Source organism: Phaethon aethereus (genome assembly GCF_964289735.1).
Source record: "Phaethon aethereus genome assembly, chromosome: 12".
Lineage (NCBI taxonomy): Eukaryota > Metazoa > Chordata > Aves > Phaethontiformes > Phaethontidae > Phaethon > Phaethon aethereus.
Genome location: NC_138588.1, coordinates 15,953,815 through 15,978,403, shown reverse-complemented (window position 1 = coordinate 15,978,403; position 24,589 = coordinate 15,953,815). Strand labels below are relative to the sequence as shown.

The following is a 24,589-nucleotide window of genomic DNA, read 5'->3' as shown; positions in this document are numbered from 1 at the left end:
AATAGAAAAACTGTTGTTCAAGGTTGGTAAAATGCTATTTAAAAGGGGGGAAAAAAAAAAAGGAAAAAAATGTTACTAGCAGTAATTTTTGTACTGCGTGACCAGACACTTAAACTTTTTTTTTTCTGTACAGTGTCTAGGGTGAAAAAAACCCACCTAATTCATCACAGAAATAGTTCTTACTAGACTGAAACTATCGAGCGATAGATCTGGAGGATTCTAGGGGGAAATCTTGGTCAGTGAGTCATTTTGTATTAAATGAGCAGGTGAGTTTGTCCATGGTTCACAGCAGGCCTGGGATCTAGCTTTTGAAGTTTGCAAATGTGTTCTCTTTTTTCCAAGTACTAACTTGCCTGTTCAGTTTTATTTAAGCACATTCTTATGAAAATTCTCAGTGATGGTGTTTACAAGAAAGAATTCTTTCATGGCATGTCATGCCTCTGGTTTTGGAAACTAAAAAAAAACCCAAACAAAAACAACAACAAAAAACCACGAACCTCCCAACATTGTGGTAACAGAGTATTCTGATAGCTACAGCTGTAGTAAACTTCAGCAGAAGCTGTCTTGTGCACTTATAACCATATTGATTTTGATAGAATAAATATGTGAAGAAAACAAGGAAGCTAAACTTGACTTAAACAGTAGGGACATATAATTATTTAGATAGACACCTAGAGAGTAAATCTCACTGTTGATGATGGTATTAGTAATGAGACCTGTTTGTCCCAGCAAGAAGTACAGGTTAATAAAAAACTATGACTTGATTTGACTTGACATATTTAATAAATGTAAATTTTACAAGAAAATACGAAGCAAGTGAAGTCATTGTACAATAGGTTCTATTTTCTTTTGTTCTTAGAATTATGAATTTTCTAAGGATGTTATATAAGCATTTCTCAATAAGATTTGAGAAGTTATGCTTATTTTCCTGTGTATGAAAATGCTGACTGTGTTTCTGCTCCAAAATGTTGGGGAGGTACTAAACTAGCTATTTCTATAATTATTTATTCTGTAAAGTCTTAGTAATTTAAGTGACTTTACCTTAACCTAAAAAAAGAAAAAAAAAAATCTACTTCCATCAATAATTGAGAGTGTGACAAGGCAGTGAAAAGTGACAGAAGATGTTTTATAATAATTTAATTACAGGAAAAAAACCCCCACCAACTTATACTGAGCTAATTGAAGAAGAGTAAGCCAAAGAAAACTTTAAAGAAAAAAAAAAACCCCACCACCCTCCTCTCTCACTTTAGTTCAGCACTAGGATTGCTGTCCTGCATATTTTGAGCGTTCCCAGTGCAATCTGGACAACACAGACAATATGAGAATTGATAGTCAAGTTGAATGTGGAGAACACTTTGGCTGCTGTCATTGACAGCAGTGGGCAACTACCTCTGTTCAGTACTCCACAGGTATTTTCTATTGATCTATTTTTCACACTGCATCTGATATTGCAGATGGCACATTGTTGTGATTTATTTAACGATTAAATTGATATTTCAGGCTTAGCTGCTTGGCAGGTTGGGTTTTTTTGTTTTGTGGTGGTGGTTTTTTTGGAAAAGTGTATATCTGATAATAGATAGTCCACATGCAATTGTGTTGAGTCCTGGTGGATATTGCTTGTTTCTCAGGCTCCTGTAGCTATCAGCTAGAGATATATCGCATGTTTTCCATGGGGGCTGGGTCAGTTGTTAGGAATGAAAGTGAAGCTATTTGTCCTCTTTCTTTTTATTTCATTTTGCAGCAGTATCGTGGATTTTGTTCAGATTTATGGGAGACTGCCTAGACTAAACAGCTGGCATTGCAAGCAGCAAAAGTCACTCTCTACTCACTTCATTTTGAATTAGAACCATCTATTATCCCTCTACAGTGAGTTTAATAACTCCCATAATTTTCTGCTATGGATTCACATAAAGGGCAGGTTATTTTTTTAAAAGAGAAATACATTTTCTTCTACCTGGACCTGACAAATTTATTAGCAAAACCTTCCATTAACTGAAGGAAGAGTTTGCTTTATTTTGCACAAGTTCTTTCCTAACCTTTCAGGTAGTTAGCTGTAATTATGCTGCTCTGTAATTATAGTGTTTATATTCTAAGTATTCTGAATTTTAACTTTATGCAACAGTTATTCTAGCTTTTCAGTAGATGACTCTTCTACGGTGTTGTGCAGTCCGGAGTCCTCTGTGTTGTAGCCACCTTTCACGGCACATTCATTGAAATGTAGGGAGAATTATTCCTTAAAAGTAACGTTTATTTTGTCCTAAGCATACTTCCTTCACGATCTTTCAGCTTTATTGCTTCTTTTATTAGCGACTTTGCAATTTCCTTAGTCCTGGACAAGGGCTTTTTGGGAGTGGAGGTAGGTAGATTATTTTGGCTTGTATTAACGAACCTAATGCTGTTATTCTTACACAGGTATAGGTTTATTTATGGGGACAGGCTGTGTCCCAAGGGCATTTTGTAGCTGACACCTTAGCTGGACAGACCTTGTCGGGACAATTGAAATAATTGGTTAACATAAGAGCCTTGCAACTGTCATAATGGTTCATTTTATAAAATCATCCTGGGAGATGCTCACCCACTCTTGCCAACTGAACTTTCCTACTCTGCCACACTGAACTGACCTGGAACTTTCACATCAATGTATTTTTGTGTGTATTTCCTGGTATATCATACCGTGAACTTCAGAACACCCTGGAAGCTTCCCAGAAATCACAAGAGAGATCACAAGGGTAGCACAGCATTTCTCCTGGTGCTTTAGTATGTTTGCCGTTCCAACTAGAATCAAGTGGAAATGAAATAACAAATTTGTCTAAAATTCTTAACCTTCCAATTTAATTTTAATTGCTTTTTATCTGTTAGATTCTTTTCTGTCATCTGCAGGATGGTCCCTGGTGGAAATGATGCATCTGTTTCCTTCAGGTATGCAGAATAATTCCTACATCCCTAATATAGTTCTCCCAGCTCAGCTTTCACTGGTGCATTTCAGATAATGAAATGTTACTTATGTGAAAGATATGCCTGAAATATTTGTGGGAGAGAAAAAATATCATTTCAATATTTTCCTCCAAATTCTAGATAGAATTAAAATATTCTTTCTTATTACACGAGAAGTGGAGAATACAAGGACTTTAAACATGCCATTAGAAAATGAAATTCTAGTCCCCATTCACCCCTCTCTTTTCCCTGGCACAAAGGTGAAAACAGCTAGCCTTGTATGAGGCCGAAAGTTCTCAGCTGAGGTCTGACAACCTATTTGTGTTTCTGCTATCCTGAAGTTCAGGTGGAAACAGGGTAGTCCATGGTTGGCTCATAATCCTTTAATGGGATATTACTATCTGCTGTAATGAAGAAGTTTTTCCAGACCAGTCTGTGTTGGGTCTGGAATGAATGTAAAATGGGGAAAACAATTAAAACATTTTAATGGATTCCCTATTGTCTTTCTCCAGTGGGTTATTAATAAAACATAAAAACTATCCAAGTCATAATTTTGCTATAGAGTTCTGTTTGGACCATATATTCCTTTGCACAGGAACCATGTCACATAGTACGTCTGCTGCACAAACCCATCCCAAAACGCAGAGGCTGCCTCGGGCGAAGTGTGGGACAGGCATATGCAGTGAGCAGCAGCCACAGCCCAAAAAAGCTTCTACTAATTCGATTCCTTTATACCTTCAATCAAATAGCTTTTCTATTCTGTTGAATGTAGTTTGGCAGTAAAACATATAAATAAGTTTACTGTAGGATTTCAGCCTAGGGTAGAGAGCTGTTCTCTGGCACTGAAGTACCCTAAACCTCCCAGGCAACAGATTACATTTGAGTCACTTTTCCTAATCTTGTCCTTGGCTCTGCAAGGTGTGAATGTGTCAGCAAGTAAAGAGTTTGGCCAGCATGCAGGGAACATGCCCGGACAATCCAGTACAGTTACATATGTGATGTATGTGGTGTAGGTGTGAAAACACAGCATTTGCGTCCATTACAGCGGCGGTCCTGGGCCGCTTCCTTTCTTCCTGTGTCTATGAGGCTTTTGACTTAACTAGTGCTGTATTTTGCTCTGTGCCACTTTGAAAGATAACTGTATCTGGAGGCATAAATTAAAAGTCAGTGTAGCCTAGAGATATGCATAAGATCTTTTATGAGTTTAAGTCCTGTTGCTGCTGTATTCATTTTGGACTAGACATGCCTAGGACGTGTTCACTGAATGTCATTTATTTGAACAAAATGCTGTAGTGGTTATGCATGTGATACTGGAAGTGAGTATTTAAGGAGGATGTTGCTGACTCATGGACCTGTCAGATAAAAGCAGTATTCAGAGAGGACATAATAGGTGGCCTGTTTGCCAATTTGAATATGAAGTTAATTTTCAGTAGGACTGTGCAGACTGAATGTATTTACTGAAAAGGAAAGCAGAGTATCTTGTGAAGAAAGAAATATGGAGCTTTGAAGTCTGTAGACACAGACAAGCTTCAACTTACTTGTGGGATCTCTGATAACACTATTGCTCAGCAAAATATGAGTTTGTTTGGAGAACTCTCTATTTGTATTTTTCTCTTTGTCATTTAATTGTGAATTCTACAAATTGTGAGTAAAGCATATTAGTACATGGGCAATTTGACATATATCACAGCAACTGTTAGCTGAGGCTAATCATCTCTGCGGTGCGTTGTAGAAAACAGCACCTTAGCCAAAGAAACAAGAGGACTGGAATCTGAGACAGCAGTACAGCCGAAATGAGAGAATAAACATGTCTTCTAACACCAAACCTTATTGAGGATGCCTAAAATTTGCCTAGGTGGTTGGGCCTTCCTCTAAAAGCTATCTTGCAACAGATTAATTAATGCAGACAAGCTTCTAGGTATCTATCTTATTTTTTCTATGGAGACAAATCACTTTATTTGTAACAGCTTCTGATGTTTCAGACAGACAAAGATTATGACAGGATGAAATACTTCTCTGTATTTAATTATCATGTTTTTTAATTTGAATTTATCAGGAGACTGGTTGACTAGAGCCTGCAAAATTGTCAGGCAAAGGAATCTTCTAAAAATAAAATGTTATTGGCAAGATATTCAGCATGCATAAGGTGAATGAGTTTATAAATAGGTTTAGGAAGAATTGAAAATAAATCAAAGATGGATTTTTAGGGATATGGTCATGTTTCAAATTTATTTTAAATGAGCCTAAACCCTGACTGTGGAGACTTTGTCTCATTCTTTCTATGGTACCAGGTGTTCTCCCAAGCCCCACAATGAAACGCAATGATGAGAAAGCATGTGTGGTAGAAGGCAGGCGTAGGGCTGCCTGCCAGCAGGAATCAAGTGGTCTCATTCTCCTGACATTATGTGTGGTTTTTATCTTCCTTTTTTTTTTTTTTTTAAAGTGTCAGACAAAGCCCCCCTAGAAAGAAAAGTGCATACTTCAATGGGTGTGGGTCACAGGAATCAGTTGGCTGGCTGTGCGATTTGGGGCAGGAAGGTTTTGCAATACAAGCTGCAATGGAGGCCATGCCTGGTAGAAGGACATTGTGGGAACCAGGAGTAGCTACCAAAGAGATGGATTCATTGTAAAACCATTCAGTTCTGAGACAGCTGTGTTTCTAAGGTAATGGGAAATTTCCTCAAGCAAAAATGTACCTTTGAGGAGGTGGAGATGATTCTGTGTAAACATTTTTCTAGATATACCATCAAGGAAAAGAAAAATGTACCTTTGAGGAGGTGGAGATGATTCTGTGTAAACATTTTTCTAGATATACCATCAAGGAAAAGAAAAAAGGAGAGCAAAAATGTACATGTTGTTACTAGAAAAAAATGCTTTCTTGATAACAATAATTTCTTAACAGAATCTCACAGTGCTGAAAAATTGTAGTGTTGTATCTAATTTCTTACTACTTGTTTTAAGTTTCAGCCACCAGAGTCTAAAATTTGTTTAGACATGGTAAACAACGTTTTAAAAAGGAACAAAATTATATAGATTTGACATAGCATAGCTTAAAAAATGTAAGTCCTGGTCAGCCTGGCCATTAACCATTCATCTTAGTAACGAGACTCTTTAAAGTTGCTTTTGAATGACAATATCTCTGGATATTATCAGAGTTTTAATTGTACTGCTTCAATTTCCACTCCCACACCCATTATTTATTTATTCCTTATAATTAGAAAGATAGGCCTTACTCTCTAACAATCTATAAAATAGTAGTCTTTTTGTTAAACAGAATCCAGCTTAAACATAAAATTTTAGCTGCTGTCTGAAAGTACCTGTTTGTCATGCCTTTTTATATCATTTGAAAAGTCTTGAAAAATTTTGGTAACCAAAAAAAGAAATCTCCTGGTGCTTCAGACAACCATTAATGAAGTGGTTTACTGTGCTCTGCTGAAGTTGGCTGCTGCTTGGCATCAACTATTTGTAAGAGTCAGTTCCAATACGTGTGTGTGTGTATACATATATATAAATACAGTCATTTTGCTTGATGGCCAACTGGGAAAAGGTTGTAATCATTTGCCCCAGAATTTTTCCAAATGTTGAAAGTGTGAACATAGTGGAAATTGCACTGAAAGCAAGACTAGAATTTGACCATTCCTTTCAGAAATCTAAACCTAGGTGAAGTTCCCACAAGTTATGGCCATAAAGTTTTAATGAGGAATTAATTTACTTTTCCAAAATGAAAGCTTAGAGCCATATTATCAAATTAATTAGGCTCCATTCCTTGCACTAATCTTGATGCAGGCTATACACAGGAAAAATATAAAGACCAATTTTGAGCCATACAGCATTTACTCCCTTCTGACACTCTACTATTTCCTCTTTTAAGTCTCTTCCACATTGTAGTGGAAATATGCTGTTGTGCTGAATTCATGAAAATAAACCCCTCAAGTAAAATAGCTGCTTTTGTTGAAGGTAGAAGTGTTGCCCTGATGATTATTTGATTGGTATAGCTAATCTGTTTAATGCCATAAGATCAACTACTTTGAAAATCACTTCATGGAAATGATAACTGGGAATTCTGTTTAGAAATAGATTGATCACTTTTTAGAAATAAATGAATGGTAGTTTTGCAGTGAAAGAAGCCACAAAAGAAGCTGACCCGTTTCCAACTTCTGAGACTGTTTTTCACAACATAGAATACATTTTAACTTGAGAATCTTGTTAATGTAATTGCCTAGGATGACTTTTAGGATGCTGTTTAAACAATTCAAGAATGATGGCACTGTAGTTAACTAAGAAAAAATGTAGGATTGCTTGAGGACATATCTGTGTTCTTGTAGAATGGAGGGACCGTATTCAAGGAAAAGATTTGGCTAATAAGGATCCCTCTAAACCATGTTGTTTTCAAGCTAATTAGATTGTAAGAGGGAATGTCTGGGCAAACATTTTGTCTGTGTCATGAAAGGAGAACTGAAGCATTTTGCTTAAATGGAAGCACAAGTAAGATGCAGCTACGTAAATATTTTTGTTCGGTATGAGGATGAGTGAGCTTGCCAGGAGTGCACTTTTAAAGCAAGTCTCCCCATCTTATCATGCTTTGGTTTGTATTGTAGGGTGATCTGAGAGCACACAAAGCAGATTCCTTGCAGATTATTCCACACCAAAACCTGCACTCCAGGAGTGTACCTAATGTGCTCCAGCTTCTGATGGGCACTCATCCACAGAACTAGACTAGAACTAGTTCAAACTAATTCCCACCACTCTCCTTCCACAGATGCCTGTAGTGGGGTCACTTTGGTGTTTAACACCAAATGTCTCACGGTGCAGATCTGCTCTTATTGCACTGTGCTATCTATGAATGGTGTAGCTATGAGACTCTATAACAAGATGAATAGCTGCTAGTGGAGAAGAAATAGTAGTTAGAGCAAATAAAAAATATTTTTAAAAGAAGAAATAGTAGATTAAATAAAATGAGCTTCCACTGTCTTTCTCGTCCACCATATCCTTTTAGTATGTAAATTCATACTCTTGTGGAAGCTGAGTGAGACTAAGGATTAAATATGAAATTCCTTGTTCTGTTTTCATTATCTGTCACAATACTGCTTTGGAGTACTGCATTGTGTACCTAAAACTAAAACCAAAGCAGAAAGAAAATATATCTTTTTATTAATTAATGGATGTTGAGGCCTTTTTCATGCTTATCATATTTGGGGTACTTATTTTCAGTCTCAGGTGATATACTTAATAAAAGTTCTATTTAAAACCAGCAAAGTCTAAAATGAAGTAAAAACCAAAAAGGATATACATCTCTCTCATTGCTTTCAAATTCCTATGTTGGCATGCCACTTTCTATTACTTACTTTCACATTTTGCTACCATATTGCAAGCAGCACTGACCAGCCTGCCTTTACTGTAATAAAGGAGAAGTATTTTTATTAAAAGTTCTATTTAAGAACATGCATATTTTATCTGACTACTTCACAATGCAAGAAACTTTTCAGAGAATTGCATCATTTCTATCATTTAAGAACTTGGTTGGGATATCAAAAGCATAGCTTGAGTCCAGGAGCTTAATCTTCACATACTAATATGTTTGGGAATCGCCTTTCTGTTTTCTGACTTACTGGTCAGGACTGACAACTGTGGGAACTGCCTATATTTTTACAAAAACTAAATTTAAACCTGTTGAACAAGTCTCTTTGTGTCTCCTTCCTCTGATTGGATTATTTTCTTTCCAGGAACAAACTTGATAGAAATGGGGAAGGCACCAAAGCTTGGATTACCTGTGATTTTTATGTAATGGAGAAAACTGCCAAGAATCGTTGGGCTTGAGCAGATCAAGGGAATCCGAGTGATCACATAAGAATGATGCATTTAGGCTTTCATGTAACATTTCATCTGTTCTTGAACACTCTTCTCCTGACTATAAAAAAAATACCTTGTCCTATTTTAAAAATTTAAGCATTTCATGTTTGTATGACTCCTAATAGGTAAACTGAAGGTGAACAGAGAGAACCATCATTTTTATTTTAAGAAGTTAAGGATTTGGAATATTTGGGTTTAGTAATAGTGGAAACTACAAACCATTCTTGCTTTTTAGAATCCTGCTTGCCATCTTATTCCATGATGAGTGGATAATGATCAATGTAATCACTTCGGTGGCCAATATGTAAGTGGTGCATGGTAGATTGCAGTATGTGTCAAAGCTGATGAAAAAGAGAGAAGCAATTTTTCTGATAGAAAACTTTGCGAAGAGCAGTAAAGACTATGTTCCTCAGATACAGAAAAGTTTTGGTGAAGACAGACATTTTAAAGCATTATTTTAAAACATAGCTACCTCAGGATTGTTTTCCTTATTTTTTCATAGATGATAAAGATGACAAGAAGGTTAGATACCTCGACATTAGAGATTTAGTATGAAAAGACAAGTCTGAAATTCTGTAGTTGTTTGTTCTCCATGTACTTAATAATCCCCTGGATTTTCTTGCTGCCTTTACTATGCTGACCTTCCAGGTTCACCAAGAGATGTACTGGCTGACTGGAAATGTCAGACAAATATCAGAGTATGTCAAAGCTGTTTCTTATAGGGTCAGATTCCTCCTCTGAGCTAACAGCTGTTGTTCTAAAGTATGTTTAATGCCTTAAACATTTGAATTGATATATGCTAAAAAGTATGGAAAAAGTTCAAAGATGTAACAGCAACATATGGCTCTCTTGATTTAGTGAAAGTGATTTAGAGGTAATGTGAATAATCCTTAATAAGTGAAGTCATGAGTGAATGAAACACTTATCAACGCTCAAACTCAACTGAGCTTTGTTTGCTTATAGATACTCATTATACATTTGGTTATTTTAATTTTAAAGTTGCTCAGTGAACAGGGTAGTATGCATACTTTCTCGTCTCGAGATACCAGAATCATGATCTCTCATGTCACATTAAAAGAAGAGAGATTTTGTAAGTTTGGGGGTTTCTTTAGTTCTCTAATTTTGCTCAATTTTTTTTTTGAGACACAAGCGAGAAACCATATATAATGTCTCCTAAAGTAAGCACCATCCTCATTCCTTGAATCTGTCCAGCTCCAATTTATTTGGTAAATGGAACCTCTAAACTCATGTCCAACGCATCCCGGGGTCCTATTATACTATCAGTGCTTGGCAACCTTTACTTGACTTTGTAACCTTATAAATGACTTGTCAATGAGCCAGCTGTGTTAGAATCATCACAATCAGTTAGAAAATTTTGTTCTTTTCCTTTCTGAGAGCTTATTATGAGTCAGAAATGCTTTTTCCTGTAGAGAGGTTTGTCTTATTGCATCCATGAAGGAAAGTATTCCTGATATATTTGACTAACTTCTACCATAGCGTTTAAAAGGCTTGATTTTAGTTAGATGTCTAGGGAATTAGTTCCAGAATTCACATTATCCTAATTAGTTTAGCTAAATGACACAACTCAATGCACTTCCAGGCAATTATTTTACCTTTCAGCTGATGGCATGATACTAAAGGAAGAATTTCATGTGATTTTTGTGTTCCCACAAATATACCTTGTAGCTGTGCCCTGGTGTCAGAAAATTGAGTGTCTAAATAATGAAAATGCTACAAATGTGTGTTGTTGCAAATTATGGAAAATGACAGAGAATTCTTCGGCAGCTAATGTCACATCTCAGTTTGTGGCACTTCCTTTTTGAAAACTGGATATCACAAATGAAAAAGCAGTGACCTTGATTCATCTTCCTAATGGCACTATTACTGAGAGAGTGAAGGCCAGAATTTTGATGCTATTTGTATACTAGTTTTAGAGAAAATACATTGCTGTCTGCAGTGTATCAAAGAGAAAAATAATACTGATCATGTTAAATTTGTGACCATTAACATTACTGGTGTTTTGGAGTTGTGGAGTTGTTCTTTAAAATTTTGAGTGGTACCTTAAGGAAGGCATAAAGTCAAAAGGGGCTGGCTGACCATTGCAGCCACGAAGTGTGATGTGTTGCATCACATGGAAGGGACAGATGTATATCCTAGGGTCCTTATTTCCAGCTCTGTGATTTGACATTTGGCTGTGTGAAAATATACACAATATGAGAGCGCATTGCCAAGTGGAGCTTGTGGTGAAGTTGCAGACACTCAGTGACGGACACTAACTTGAACGTAGCTCAGAACGACACAGGCAACCCCCAGTCTGGATGCTAGCCATTGTTAGCTTTCAGCTGGTGGCTTGCGTGTCTAGCTAATGAAGAACTGCCACTTGTCTAGCTGCACTGAGCTGGGCCTTGAATTTCTGCAAACAGAGCAGCGTTTATTCTGTGTTTCTTGCTCTCTGCTTTTCACTTTTGGAAGGAATGGTAGTTGGAGACACGTCTTGCCTGTATCTTTAAGACTTTCCATTGTTTCCAACTTCTTGCCATAGAGGGTAGTGGTTTGTTTTTGGAGATGAATCCTTTAAGTGCCAGGTTCCTACATACTAGGTTCTACAATAAATATTTTACTAGTTTTACTTTTTATAATATGTTATTTTTCAACTCCTGTTACAATTTTGCTTACTTTTTGTAGTAAGCAAAATTTATCTCTAGACTAAAGGTCATACTGTGGATTATCTTGTAGACCCAAAATAGCTGATTTTAACATGTTTTCTTTCTCTCCTCTTTCAAATCCTTCTACTGCTCTGTAGCAGTGCTTTTTACTAATGAGAACTATTGCTAGGTTGCCTTGTTACGGCACTTTTAGAAATGTGTCTAACATACAAAAGTGGCTTACTGGGCTTTCATCAGTTCTTAGCCAAGTTCACAATTAGGATCAGTATTTTATTTGGAGCTCTGTGATTCAGTTCAGACCTCTCTAATTCTCAAGGAGGGGCTGCTTAGAAGGGGAAAAATTCAGTTTTCATACAGATTTGTCTTCAAATTCCTACATAAAACACTAACTTAAAAGAACAGTGTTGTAACTGAGATGCGGTATGATTTATTCGTCTGTAACCTGCTAGAAAGTTTAAAATATAGCACTACTATAATAAGTAAGGCCAGATGTCTTCCTTTTCTCATTAAGACTCTGTTTAGACATTTGTAGAATTACTCTGTTTTGGAACAGTTTAATAATATCTCTGCTTCTATAGATCATTTGGTACATGGATCAGACATAATTTTACCAAAGGCTTATTCACATGCAATAGACCTGTGTTTCTAAAGAAGAGCTATTTCTCTGCTTCTTTCAAAGATGTTGGCAAATTCTGCACCGTATTGAGTGCCCTTTGGCTGCAGGTAAAGAATTCAACAGCTTGTGGGAGTGCTGATTAGAGCTAATAATAACTTCAGTGACCTGCCTTGGCTTTAAAGTGCCTGACAGAAATTACTCTGTCCTTGAAGGATTGAGATTTTGTTTCTGTGCAACTGTCTGGTTAGGGACACTCATGCCTTCACATTTCTGTGTTTAGTGATCACACACAATTAACTAAGTGGGTGCTTGTGTGTAAATGAAAGAGAAGTGGGTGGTGTTGGAGAATCAAGAGGAAAAAGAGCAAAGGGATCGCAATGGAATTCTGGTGTAGTATTTTTATTAGAGGGATTTCTCTTCCAGGCTAAATAGCCTTGTTAAAAGCAGAAATAATAATAGGAAAGCAGTTAGAATAGGAATTGGATTATTCATAATTAACCCTTTTCTCTCTAATTTTGGGTCTTTTTCCATGATTAGTTTGCTGAAATATGTACAGAGGGTCTGAGGGAAAGGAAAGCTTTAATTTGAGCAAATACCCAAAAAGCTCCAAGGTATGACATTTTTATTTTATCTGGCTAACAGGTTGCTGATGGTGCAGAGAACAATTGTATTTTCAAGGATATTGCCCTAGACCTTTCCAATGTAAATATTATTAACACTAGCCAGAAAAAAATAATTATAATCTTTTATGAGCTATTATTGGAATGATAAATTAGGTGGTTTTCTGCTTTTCTTTCTTTTGCTAAAGTGAATTTTGGGAAGTCAATCAATTAAATTAGGGGGAGGAAAGGATCTCTAAAATTCTAATAGAGCCAGGAATTATAAATAGAATCGCTGTAGTCATACACAGAAAATCATAGGTTAAATTCTGTTTTCTCCTACACAAGAATCAGTGAAGGATGCTTCACAGAAACTGCTGGGATTACCCCAAAGTTTTAATGCTTTAAATAACATCAGAATCTGCTCACTGTAGTCTTTAGGATTTGAGAGAAGTTCTCAGAAAAACCAATAAATTAATATGCCTGGGCTGAATGTGAGAAGTGTCTTCCACTGTTTTGTCAGCTCCAACAATGCTATTACTACTGCTTACTCCTTTGTAAACTGTATAATGTTTTAGTTTTTTTCAAATATTAGTATTCCTAAATTAGATGATGGTAAGCCTCATAAGGTAGACTGCATTTTTTTTTTAATAAATTGAGGATAAAACCTTAAAATTTAAAAAAAAAAAAAAAAAAAAAAAAAGAAAAGAAAAAGGACTCAATGGTTAGGGTCTTTAGCTCCTAACAAGACATTTGGCTTCAGTGCTGCCTGAGCACCTCTAAAGCAGACTTCTTCCCCCTCTTGCTGCCACCCACTCATTCCTGACCTCCTGTAGTCCCCATCATTGTCCCAGCACAGCTGGTTGCTTAGTTGCACAGTGAACAAGATCAGGGAGCTCATCCAGCTAAAAAGCAGGATGACCAGGAAAAAATAAGATTATTTTTCAGCTGGATCGGTTTCCAAGCTGTTTTGCTACAAGCAGCTGTACCGGCACAATGGAGAGGCTTATGAAGTACCTGCAACAGTGGTCTGAGGCAAGGGCTGCTTAAATTGTTAATGTCACTAAGTGTGTAACGAACTACAACCTTTCCCTTTGACTTTAAAACATCTGCCATCACTGAATACTGGTTAAGTACAAACCAGAAAAATCAAGTATTTGAGACCTCAGTTTTCCCCAGAGCTGGACAGATGTGGAATGTCACTCCCTCTCTTCTATTAATATAAATATTTGCTTTTCTGTTAGATTCTTAATGTGGCATAACTGATGTCCTTAGTCTCATTTTAGTTATATTGTTAAAGGGCATTCTAAAAACCAAAGAGCAGAGAATATTCATATTTGATTGCCTTATGCTGGTCAATTAAGCTTGCTCAGTAACACGGGTATGGACTGAGGGACTAACTTGCTGCACAGCAAGAGGAAATGTTGCTTTACTGCATTTTCCAACTATCTACACCATCCAAGAGCGTACAATATGCAATCAAGGTAGAAATTTCCAGGCAGGGTCAGCTCACAGAATATCCAAGGGAAAATCTACTACCAGCTTTAATAAAAAATGATTTTACTTAGAATTTTAATCATAATTAAGTTTACTTAAGCTAAAATAAAAGACTATTTTAATGAAATAAAGGAATATCTGAAACACACAATCTTCCATCTGGAAATTTTAGAGACCCAGAGAGTTTTGTAGTACAACAGTTGAGCTGTGTGACTGTGTTTACTTTGAAAAACAAAAATGCAGGTAGTCAGTAACTGAATTGTTACTTAAAGTAGATTACTGAGTAACCATAAAAGAAATCTTCAATCCCTTCTTAAAGACCCAAGACTCATTTGTTCAGATTACTCTGGACTTGGTCCAGAATGTCTAAAGAGATCAGAAGCAATGGTGATGTGCTGGGGTTGCAGAGTGCTAAATGCTGATCTGATGCATACGTTGTGAGAAGTCCTTCTGAGCTCAGAGTACCTAGTCCCTGAACGGTTCAGTGTAATTCTCAGATGTCTGAGAATTCGGTTCCCTTCTGCACATCAGGATTATCGTATTCAAAGTATACAAAGCCAGAAGTGATATTTTTTTTTTTTTTAAGTCAGCTTAAGAACTAACATTGATACTTCATAGATGGAAAGTAACTAGTGACTTAAATATTTCTGGTAGTCCCATAAATATCAGCTATTTGATGGCATTCAGGGAAGTAACATTTCATTTAAATGAATGGCTAGATACATCTTAAGGCCATGCAAGTATCCTCAATAGAATTCATTGACTAGCACTTAATGTTTTGTAAAGGTGAAGATTTTTTCTGGATATACACAATCTTCATAAACTGGACTAGAAAGATAGAAAAGGGCACAGAATCATAAGAGGGGAAAAAAAAAAAAGAGCAAATCCAAAGTGCAAATCCTATTAATTTATTAAGATCCCAGAGAAGATAGGTTTAGGAGAAGGGAGGTGCAAAGATTCCTCTTGGATGGTACCATATGTCACACTCCTGCTCTTATATTTATTCTCCAAGAACCTCTGCAGTACTTGTGTTCACTTCTGCTAGCCAAAATTCCAGATGTCAAGGTCTCTACACCCAGCAAATTATGGTGTGTTCTGTCCCTACTGGAGAATCCAGTGTAGTCAGCAGCCCTTCCCATTGCCACTTAATCTGAGCTATGATTTAGGGGGATTAAAATAGTAAGCAGCACAACAGTATATTTTGGGAACTGGATCAAAGACTGTAAGTTTTGTATATTTGCTTCAGCTAAGAATCTCCACTATGTTCCTTAGAAACGCTAACACTACCAAGCCAGAGGGTGCTGAGAGACACATTCCTTGGCTGAAGTTTCTTAGAAAAGTTACAGTTCCTTTAAATTAACATATTAAAGTAAAAGATCACATTATGATGACATAGCATGTGAGAAGAGACCAAGGCTATTAAATGGCATGCAGGAGGATCATGCAGCACTCCTCTGTCCAGGAAAGAATGCAGGGATTGCTGTTGGAATGTTTAGTATGCATTCTACGCTTATCTGATGGTATTTGAAATGTTGTTATTTATTGGCCAGAAGAATGCTTTCGGTGTTTCTTTTTTCTATGCTGACCTTGTGTCTATATGTACATGTCAGATGGAACCAGTTGGAATACTGGCTTTCTGGTGAAGGCAATGCCCAGATAATCTCACAGTTATATTGCAGATTACTACAGTATGCAAGCAAGCCTGGGGATAATGAAGTACTTACTACCCAGTATGAGTAAAGATGGCAGAATTACAATTGTAGTAGTTAAGGAAACACAGAAGTGCAATTTCAGCACTGCACGCTGACATACTTTGTTTAGGAACCTTTTTAGAGCCTTTTTGGGCAAGCTGTAGACACAGATTTCTGATACAAACACCTCATTTTAGTATATCAGCTATCATGACTCTTTGATGTCATCTGCTAAGAAAGCAATGATTTATGATGTCCCTTACAAAAAAATGTTCCCAATTAAAAGAACAAGCTTTAATTTCTATTCCCAGGTAAGCAGAAGGTAAGCATGATGGATAGAGAGCGCAGTAGATTATTAGATGATGTGCCAGCTGGCTTTCTTTGTAGCCTCTAGCACTGCAGAGGCCCAATCACTACTGCTTTATGTTGGTAGCTGAGTGTTTTATATTAATATCCTAATATCGCTTCTGTCTTTCAGGTCTAGACTCTAGTTTTACAACCTGCCCTGCTCATTTTTGCATTAGTGGAAAAGCAGGCCAGAGAATTAGCTGTAATCTAGTCACAGTTCCTTCCATTTGCTCTGTACTCTGGAGGGAGGAAAGCATCCTGTCCATTAAACTCTCCACTACTCCTTGAAAAACATACAAAAACTGCTTTGGGGTTACTTTCCAGTGTCAGAGAAGACTCCATTTTTCTCCTGGTTGCAGCTGGTCCTTAAACTGAACAGCAGATTTGGGGAATCCCACACAGATACAGCCTGAAAGTCTTGTTCCTGATGGTGAACCTCTGCTCTAGGTCATTCTGCATCCAGCTTACTCTCATTTGCATAAACACATGAAATGCAGTTAGGGCTGTCAACTTTCTGTGTAGTTTAACTAGGCACTGCTGTGTAGGTGGCAATCTCTATGTTATCATAAACTGTTTTAGTCAAGATCAGTTAATGAAATTGTACAGATATTTGAAAGGTCTGAAAACTGCTGACTAGTGAATTGCAAAAGAGTGATATTGCAGCATTAATAGGGACTGGAATCAAGGATTAGATATTAAAAGAGAATTTAAGTAGTTACCAAGGACTTAATTCAATACCTCTAAAAGGCTTTTGGAATTCTTACGTCATGGAATTCAGTAAGAAGGATGCATAGTTTACACATTGTGTATCTGTCACGATAAACTGGAGGTTAAACATTTTCCACGTGTCTAAAAACATTGCTAATTCATATTGTTATTTCTTCTTCACGGTGTAGGCACTGAAAGCAATATCCTGCTTTAGTAATAGTAGTCAATCTCAGAAATGCTGAGATTGACTTTCATAGTAGCTTTCATATCTTTCTGAAAATAATGATAACAATTCCAAATAATCATTCTTACAAGTGATTAAACTTCTACAAAAATTTCCTTGGAAGGTTGTAAGCTGTGGGGTGAAAACATTGCCTGAATAATACCGTTCAAAATATTTTTTTTGTAGTGAATAAAAATTGCCCAAATAATTCCCCCTTAAAAATAAGATCAGAGTTTCTCCCATTTCCCTTCCCTTCCTAATTGCAAGTCCCTAAAAAGGAAACATTGCAGGCATTAGCACTGTCATCTTAAGTTAAAAGTACAAGTGACATAAATATGAAAACTAGCAATTCTACTTCGCCACAAGACAGAAAATAATCAACTGGAAATATAACTAATCAAAATACTACCTTCTTAAATCATAAATATGATCTCAACATTTTTTTGTCTGAAAGCCTGTAAAATTTAATTAATAGTATTTTCATAACAGCTCATAGAATTCCAATCAGAGGTCGGTTCTGGACAGGTTTTAGGCTGAAGTAATGACAATTAATTGCTTGGACAATAAATTAATTAGACAGTGAATTGCCTGGTAAATAAATCAGAATGTATTTTGATAATTTTCCAGTATAGTTTTTTAAATTAGTATTACGAAGGAACACACACACCCCTCCCACCCCGATTTGACAGAATCCCTAATTTGAGTGGCCCTTGGAAATGCAGATTGGCAAACATGGAGTTAAACCTTAATTGATGTCCTCCAACATCCCTTATGATTCATTGTTGCTGAAAGGGAGAAGAGTGGTGCTTGAAAGACTGAACAAAATCCTTCAATCAGATACTACAGATTATTTTCAGACTGAGATGAATGAAGTAGAGCCACAAGTGATTTAATGTACAAAAGATCTTAAAATTAAGAATTTAATCTCAGCAGTGTTTCTATATATTTGTTTACAAAATTAGCATTAAGATATGTGAAAACACGCCAGTGTAGCAGAATTTTATGGGAGTTTGTCAACTCCAGAAGCAAAGCAAGATCAAATGTGTATGTTTTTCTTTCTGTCCTTGGACCTGCCCTGGCATCATCTCCCCCATGGTTCACTACCTTCCTCTGTAAATAGTATCCATCAGTTTCACTTACTGAGTAAAGCAATATGAAAAATTAGAAAATGGTATTTGGATCAAATACCTCAAAATAGCAGAAATTTTGAGAGTTTCTCTAAGAAAAATTGATCTTTCAGATGCGATATGCTGGTTTTATTCCAGAGAGGAAATATATGTTTAAACACCTTCTCCACTCACATTCAATATTTCTAGATGTCTTTTTTTGTCATTTCCTTTCTGTTATTTACCTGAGCTGTTTGTTGCACTTGAAGCAACACCATGAAGTCTGGAGGCCAAGCAGGAGCCTAAATATAAACAGTATTGTTGGTAAAAGATTCAAATGGATTTTACTGGACTGGGCAAGCAAATTGTAGGGGGCAGGAGAACATCTGAGAGTATTTTTGGGCAACAACAACTGTTTCCACAACCATGAAGCAACCGTGTTGTATTAGAAGCATTTCAGCACCAGCAAAAGCTTTTGCTGGCTGATCATAAGAGTGTGTGATGCTTCCCAGGAATATTACCAATTTGAACAATTTTTTAAAAATTAAAAGGAACAAGCAAGAAAGATGTCATATTAATATATCTTAAAAACCAGAACATTTTTCTAGAAGAAAGGCTACAAAGTGTGAAAGCGGTATTTTTTTTTCTTGGTACATAGACATTAAACTTTTTTTTTTTTTTTTTTGCAAAAATTGTAATTCACATTTGGCTTATTGCCAAAGCAGTGAACTTTATCTCCCAGTCTTGGCATGTGCAGATAGATGGCCCCTTCTGTCTCTTTTGCCAGTTATTGCTTATGTTGCCAGGAAATCTTAATCATGCTGCTTGGAAGTGGCTGCTGGCCCATCCACCTGCTGCCAAGCTATTCCACTGTATATAGTCTGACTTAGCTTCAGCAAACGCCTCTTAGCTGTAGCTAACATATAGGAAAAAAGTTCACTGTGCTAAGGCCTCCCTAGGGGACCATATGGTGTATGAGCTACATCATCAATATTGCACTGCTGTTGATGCAACCCTTTTACTAACCCTGAAGTTCCACATGGATTGAGCATAACTACATTTTCCAAAATGAAATGTGCAATAGAAACCTCGAGTGACCCACAAAATAAGCAAAGAAAAATGTTCTCTTTAATAATGAATATTTTATTGATAGTTATTTTCCATTAAAACTCTATATATATTAAAAAAAACAACTATAACCTTCTCTAGTTTCAGAGAAAAAGGAAGAAAATTCATTAAGCAATTAGATTGCACTGCCACATTATCAAAAAATGTTCTGTATGTTCAAGTTTCTCAAGTGTCATATGAGTTCAACCACTATTCATATAGTAGTAGTCAGAAGAATGCAAAGCCTATGTCAAGTGTATTACAATCCTCTGGTGAATTTAAGCTCCTCATTAAGATGTTCAGTCACTTCTATTAGTAGAAATATTGAAACTTGTTTCATGCATGGATAGTGCCTTTGTTGGTCAAGTTCCCTTTATTGTCTCTTTTCATGGTGAAAAAGCAAAGGGTCTTCAATTAGTTAGACTACAGTTGTATTTTGGACTCTGTGGTGAAAATTTATGTCTGAAATCATATTTGTAGATTTTTCCAGGTGCCGAAAGGAAGAATAACTGGTTTAGATGATAGAAATTTTGGTAGAATTCCAAGATTCCTGAGAGCATTGCTGTGTACACATACAGTATTTCTGACACACAGCCACTCAGAAAATGGTAGCAAATACATTTGTAGAACTTTTCCTAATAATAGCATAACATAGATCATTAGGGTAACTGGTTAGTACCCTACCATCTGAACTTCCCACTTCTAGGACTTCTTGGACCAGTATTTTGGTATGTCATAAAATTTAGCTCCTAAATCCCTGTTTAAATGATCTAACTAGAAATGACTTGAATTTCAAGGTCAGTGATGATGCATAAACTCCATTAAAGTAAATTAGAAATACTAATTTTTTTTAGTCTTGTCTCCATAGGCTGTAAACATGGTATTTTTGTGCATAAGAGGAGGGAGAGAAAGAGAATCACTCTCTTCACTAATTTTCCAGCTGATTTAAATCCAAGTTTATATAGAGAAAGAGGTATCAAATATTAACTTCCTACATGTTTTCTGAAAAATCAACATCTGGATAGAGAAGAGAGACCCTTGTAGCAACACATTTGCTTTTACATTAACATAGGGTTCAAGTAAGCATTTAATTCTAGCACCTTGCTTATCCGTAAAGCTTAGCAGTTACCTTGCACTCTGGCTGTCATTTGGAGACAATCAACTGCTCATCAGACAGGGAAACTCAGCAAGGATTGGCTTGTGCTTGAGTTTAACTCATGCAGGCATTGTGGATGCAACTAGCTCAAACCATTTCGTCCCTGGAATTTGACCTTGTTTGAGCACCAATATCAAACACAGGAGAGTAGTAGCTTCCCACTTGGCACAGTGAGCAGCCAGTCACTACCTGATGCATGAGCCTGTCTGCACTAGCTAGTCAATGGACACAGGCACACTCCTGAAACAGTCACAGTATGTATGCAGAGCAAGGCAAAAAAGGCTAGGTTGCAGACGTAAGAAGGAGGTGACAGTAGTACAGGGCTGGGGAGAGACACCATAGAGTGGATCTCAGGCTGAGGAGGGTCCTAGCAAGGGTTGTGTAAGGTACATGAGGAAGCTAGAGTGTGCTGGGCCATCCATGGGTACCATGGGGGGCACTAAGTCATGGACTAATTCAGGAATATAGACGTGCTGTAGAGATGGGGAGAAAGAACTGAGAATGTTGGGCCAGGAATGTCATGGAAGCACAGCTGGAGTTTAGGACTTGAGTAGTTTAGCATACATAGGATCTAAGTGACTGGAAACCAAGCTTAGTTCTGCTGTTCATGGAAGTGCTCATCTTAAATTTAGCCACCCATCAAACCATGGTTTTTAAGTAGTGCACAGCTTAGGAGATACTTAATTTATCTACACGAGAGTGGAAGGCTGAGCGTGTTCCAGTTGAGTTTGAACTTGTAGTTTAACATTTTAGCCAAGGAGTTTCAATTGGAGGAACAGATTATTGTGCCATCCTGTCCCATGAAAGGAATTGTGTTTGCTATCTTAGCTTTCTGTCTATACTGGAAAATTATAATTTTCTCTCAAACTAAAAGCAAGACTGGATTACTAGACTCCTGTGAGCTTGTTGGCTTTAGTCTGTGTTCTTCTATCATTTAGTATAAACCCAAATCACACAGAATTAATAGAAAGTTAAGGCATAGGTTATTATTACACTGAATATGCTTCAAGGAATTAAAAGGAAGGCCTTCTCTACATTTCAGTATTTATTGTAGACTTTAAAGAAATGTTAGATTTCTTTAGGAGAAGTGATATTCACTTTTAATGTCAAAGGTAACCATCTCACCAATCTCACCATCGTAGCAGACTTTAGTTCTCTCTCTCTGCAGTTTAAATGGCTTTTGAATCTTCTGTGTTTCTTGCATTTCTAGTAGTTTTTCAGCTTCATGTAGGAATTATTATTTTGGTAGTTTTTCAGACCTGATATGGTATACTCCATGTACAGTGCATTTTATTCAGGAATTTTATCTAGGCTTTGGAGTGTTTGATACACACAAGACATCTTTTATGTTTCCACAATATGATTGGAGAATGAAGAAAACATATAAACTATTCAAATTTCTGTATAATACATTCCCATGGCCTATGTTATAATCTTGAGGTGTTAGTACTGTAATACTGTAATACTTAAAACATAGCAGAATTGGGCGACAACTAAGATGTTACCTTCTCTTTTGAGCAAAAGTAGTCCAGCTCAACTGCCAGCTGCAAGACTGTCAAGTAAAAATTGCTAGCTCAACAACATGCATTTTCATGTCAACTACTGACTAATTCTGCTCTACACAATGAACTAGAATAATGGAATATGTTCCCACCTAGTTTTATGTTTCCAGAACAAGAATCAAAATAAGTAAGAGCTTATGTCGAAATATTTTTTGCATGCTTTCAGAAAGAATTATCTTGGCCCAACTTCAGGGATGCTATTTTTAGGTGCTTATTTATGGCCTCTTTCTGGGATGCTGCTTTTAGATAGTGAACTTTTGCCAAAAAACGCCCAACTTATTTTGTGATATACAAATATACAAGGAAAGCATGGCATTTCAGAAACATTCTGGGGCTTTTTAGGAATAACCTCTGTGTGTTTTAAACGTGTTGATGTGTTTGCTTGGTAATGCAGTCTATCTTATTCTACATAATTAAGTATAAAATAAGAACCTATAATATGTATTTATTAATTCGAACAAAAGGATTTACATACACCGATCTACAGTGATTTACCTGCTGCAGTCTAATTGCTATAAATACTTTTTTTGTAATGTAATTTCTTTTACTGTGTAGGAGGATAGAATGATACAGAGAAAATTGCAGCAGAGTTGTTTATTTGTTGGGTACAAATAAATGAGAAGAACTTTTACACAGTGATTGCTCTTTTAGAGAATGGTTCCCTTGTAGGCAATTGCCTGTGGTAAAGTTATGTGCCGCACACTCAGCTTTGAGAAGGCTTTGTAGCTCCTTATAGTTATACTGTTCATTGCTGCAGTTCCTGCTAAAGCAAGAAAAAGCAAGCTCCAATGTAGAAAGATACTCAGGTAAAATATATACTATGCTCATTGAAAGCTGTCTCCACTTGACAGCATTAAAAGGCCTCTCGTATAGGGCTAAAAACTTCGCTGCCCTTCCTTAGTGAGGATTAATGCTTTATTGCCATTTGCATACACCACTGTGGCAAATGGATTTGCCTCATTGAGAAGTGAAAGGAGGAAAAAGGCTCCCTGAGGTTACTAGGTGCAGCCAACACACCAGAGGGATTTGGGGATAGACAGAACTAGATGAGCCATACTGGTGAATCAAATGGTAACAGAAATAAGGCAAAGTTTCATTAACAGAGAATTACATTATCTGCTGGACAAAGCTGGTGTGGCTGAGGTTGGATTGGGAAAGGAGAACAAGGGAGTGAAAGGTGCAGAAATATACATTAATGTAAATGGATAGTTGCAATTAGAGTTGCATTGGTTTAAAGCTGACAGGAGATGAGGGTCTGAGTTCCACATAATGGAATATCAGGGCCTTTAACCTTGTACCTACTCTCTGTAGCAGATCTAGTTAGGCTGTGGATAGCCTCTAGAAGAAAACAGATTTTTTTGCATTTTTTAGAAATGTACCTGCTCTGCTGCTTAAATCAGTCTCTTGCTTCAACATACTATGAACTAGGTGTATCTGCTAGTGGTAATATGACATGTGACCTGTCTTTTGTGGCTCACAATTAAGGTTTTACACTGCAGAAGGAATAAGCAAACAAGTGAAGTCCGTTGACATAGGAGTACAAGGTCATGAGGGGAAAGGGGGATGGAGAGAGTGAAGTGACTGACCTTGCTATAAAAGGTGCCACAGATAATGGGGGTAGGAGAATGTGAGCTGGCATACCTGTGACTGTAAAAGAATGGGGGAGCAGTGACTTCCTCTCTTTGTCTTGTTTTTATATCGAAACTTTAAGCACACAAGTGGAGTCTGAATAGATCTGGGCAAAGATGATGTGAGAAGCCTGAGATTAATGTTAGTGCTCTGATTTTTGGTTCTCTCAAAACCACAGAATTTGATCAAGGTTTCTAAATATCTTGCTAAGGTTCAGTGACTGTTGAGGATGTGCAGGCCTTGCTGCCTAGTAAGCCAGGGCAAGTGATGACATTAATTGAAATTTACAGTTCTCATTGTGCTTTAATTCAAGGATTTTATATTGAAACCCAAAGTGAAGTTTAATGTGCAGAATCAAAGAAAGGTGGTCCTGCCTCATGTAGATTGAAATCACTGTGCCTACTACATTAAAGCATTTTTATAGCAAATGGTTTCTAAAACTGTTAATACAAATTAACATAAATGCAAGACACAGCTACCGAAAGAAGCCATACTTCTGTGAATGCGCATATCTTGCTTTAATTCCAGCTGAGGAGAAAGTTACATTTATCCTCTCCAGACTTAGAGTATTAGAAATGCAGTTAGGTAAGAAGGAAAAATAATGCTTGCTATGTATGGCTTAACAATGAAGGCAAACATGGAATTGTCTTTGTCAATCACATTAGAGAGGTTTTAAGAAACGCAGTTGCGTGATGCACTGTTATGCTCAACAGTCACATAGATACTGAAATAATGTGCAGTGTCACAAATGCATAGAAAATGGTTGTACAACCATATAAATGATAAAGATCCTCCACAGTACTTCTCTACAAAACATACCGCAGATTTATCTCTCTCACTCAAAGATATTCATCACCCTTGAAGTGAAAGGCAGCCTACATTAGGCAACTCAGAAAA

General features: G+C 36.8%; 1 protein-coding gene across 1 annotated transcript in view; it reads right to left on the bottom strand.

Moving 5' to 3' along the window:
- Window positions 1–24,589, bottom strand: part of LIPC (lipase C, hepatic type) — a gene marked incomplete at its 5' end in the record, with an annotated part of 85,488 nt that overhangs the window by 37,446 nt on the left and 23,453 nt on the right. The gene's annotated exons all lie outside the window — the stretch shown is intronic.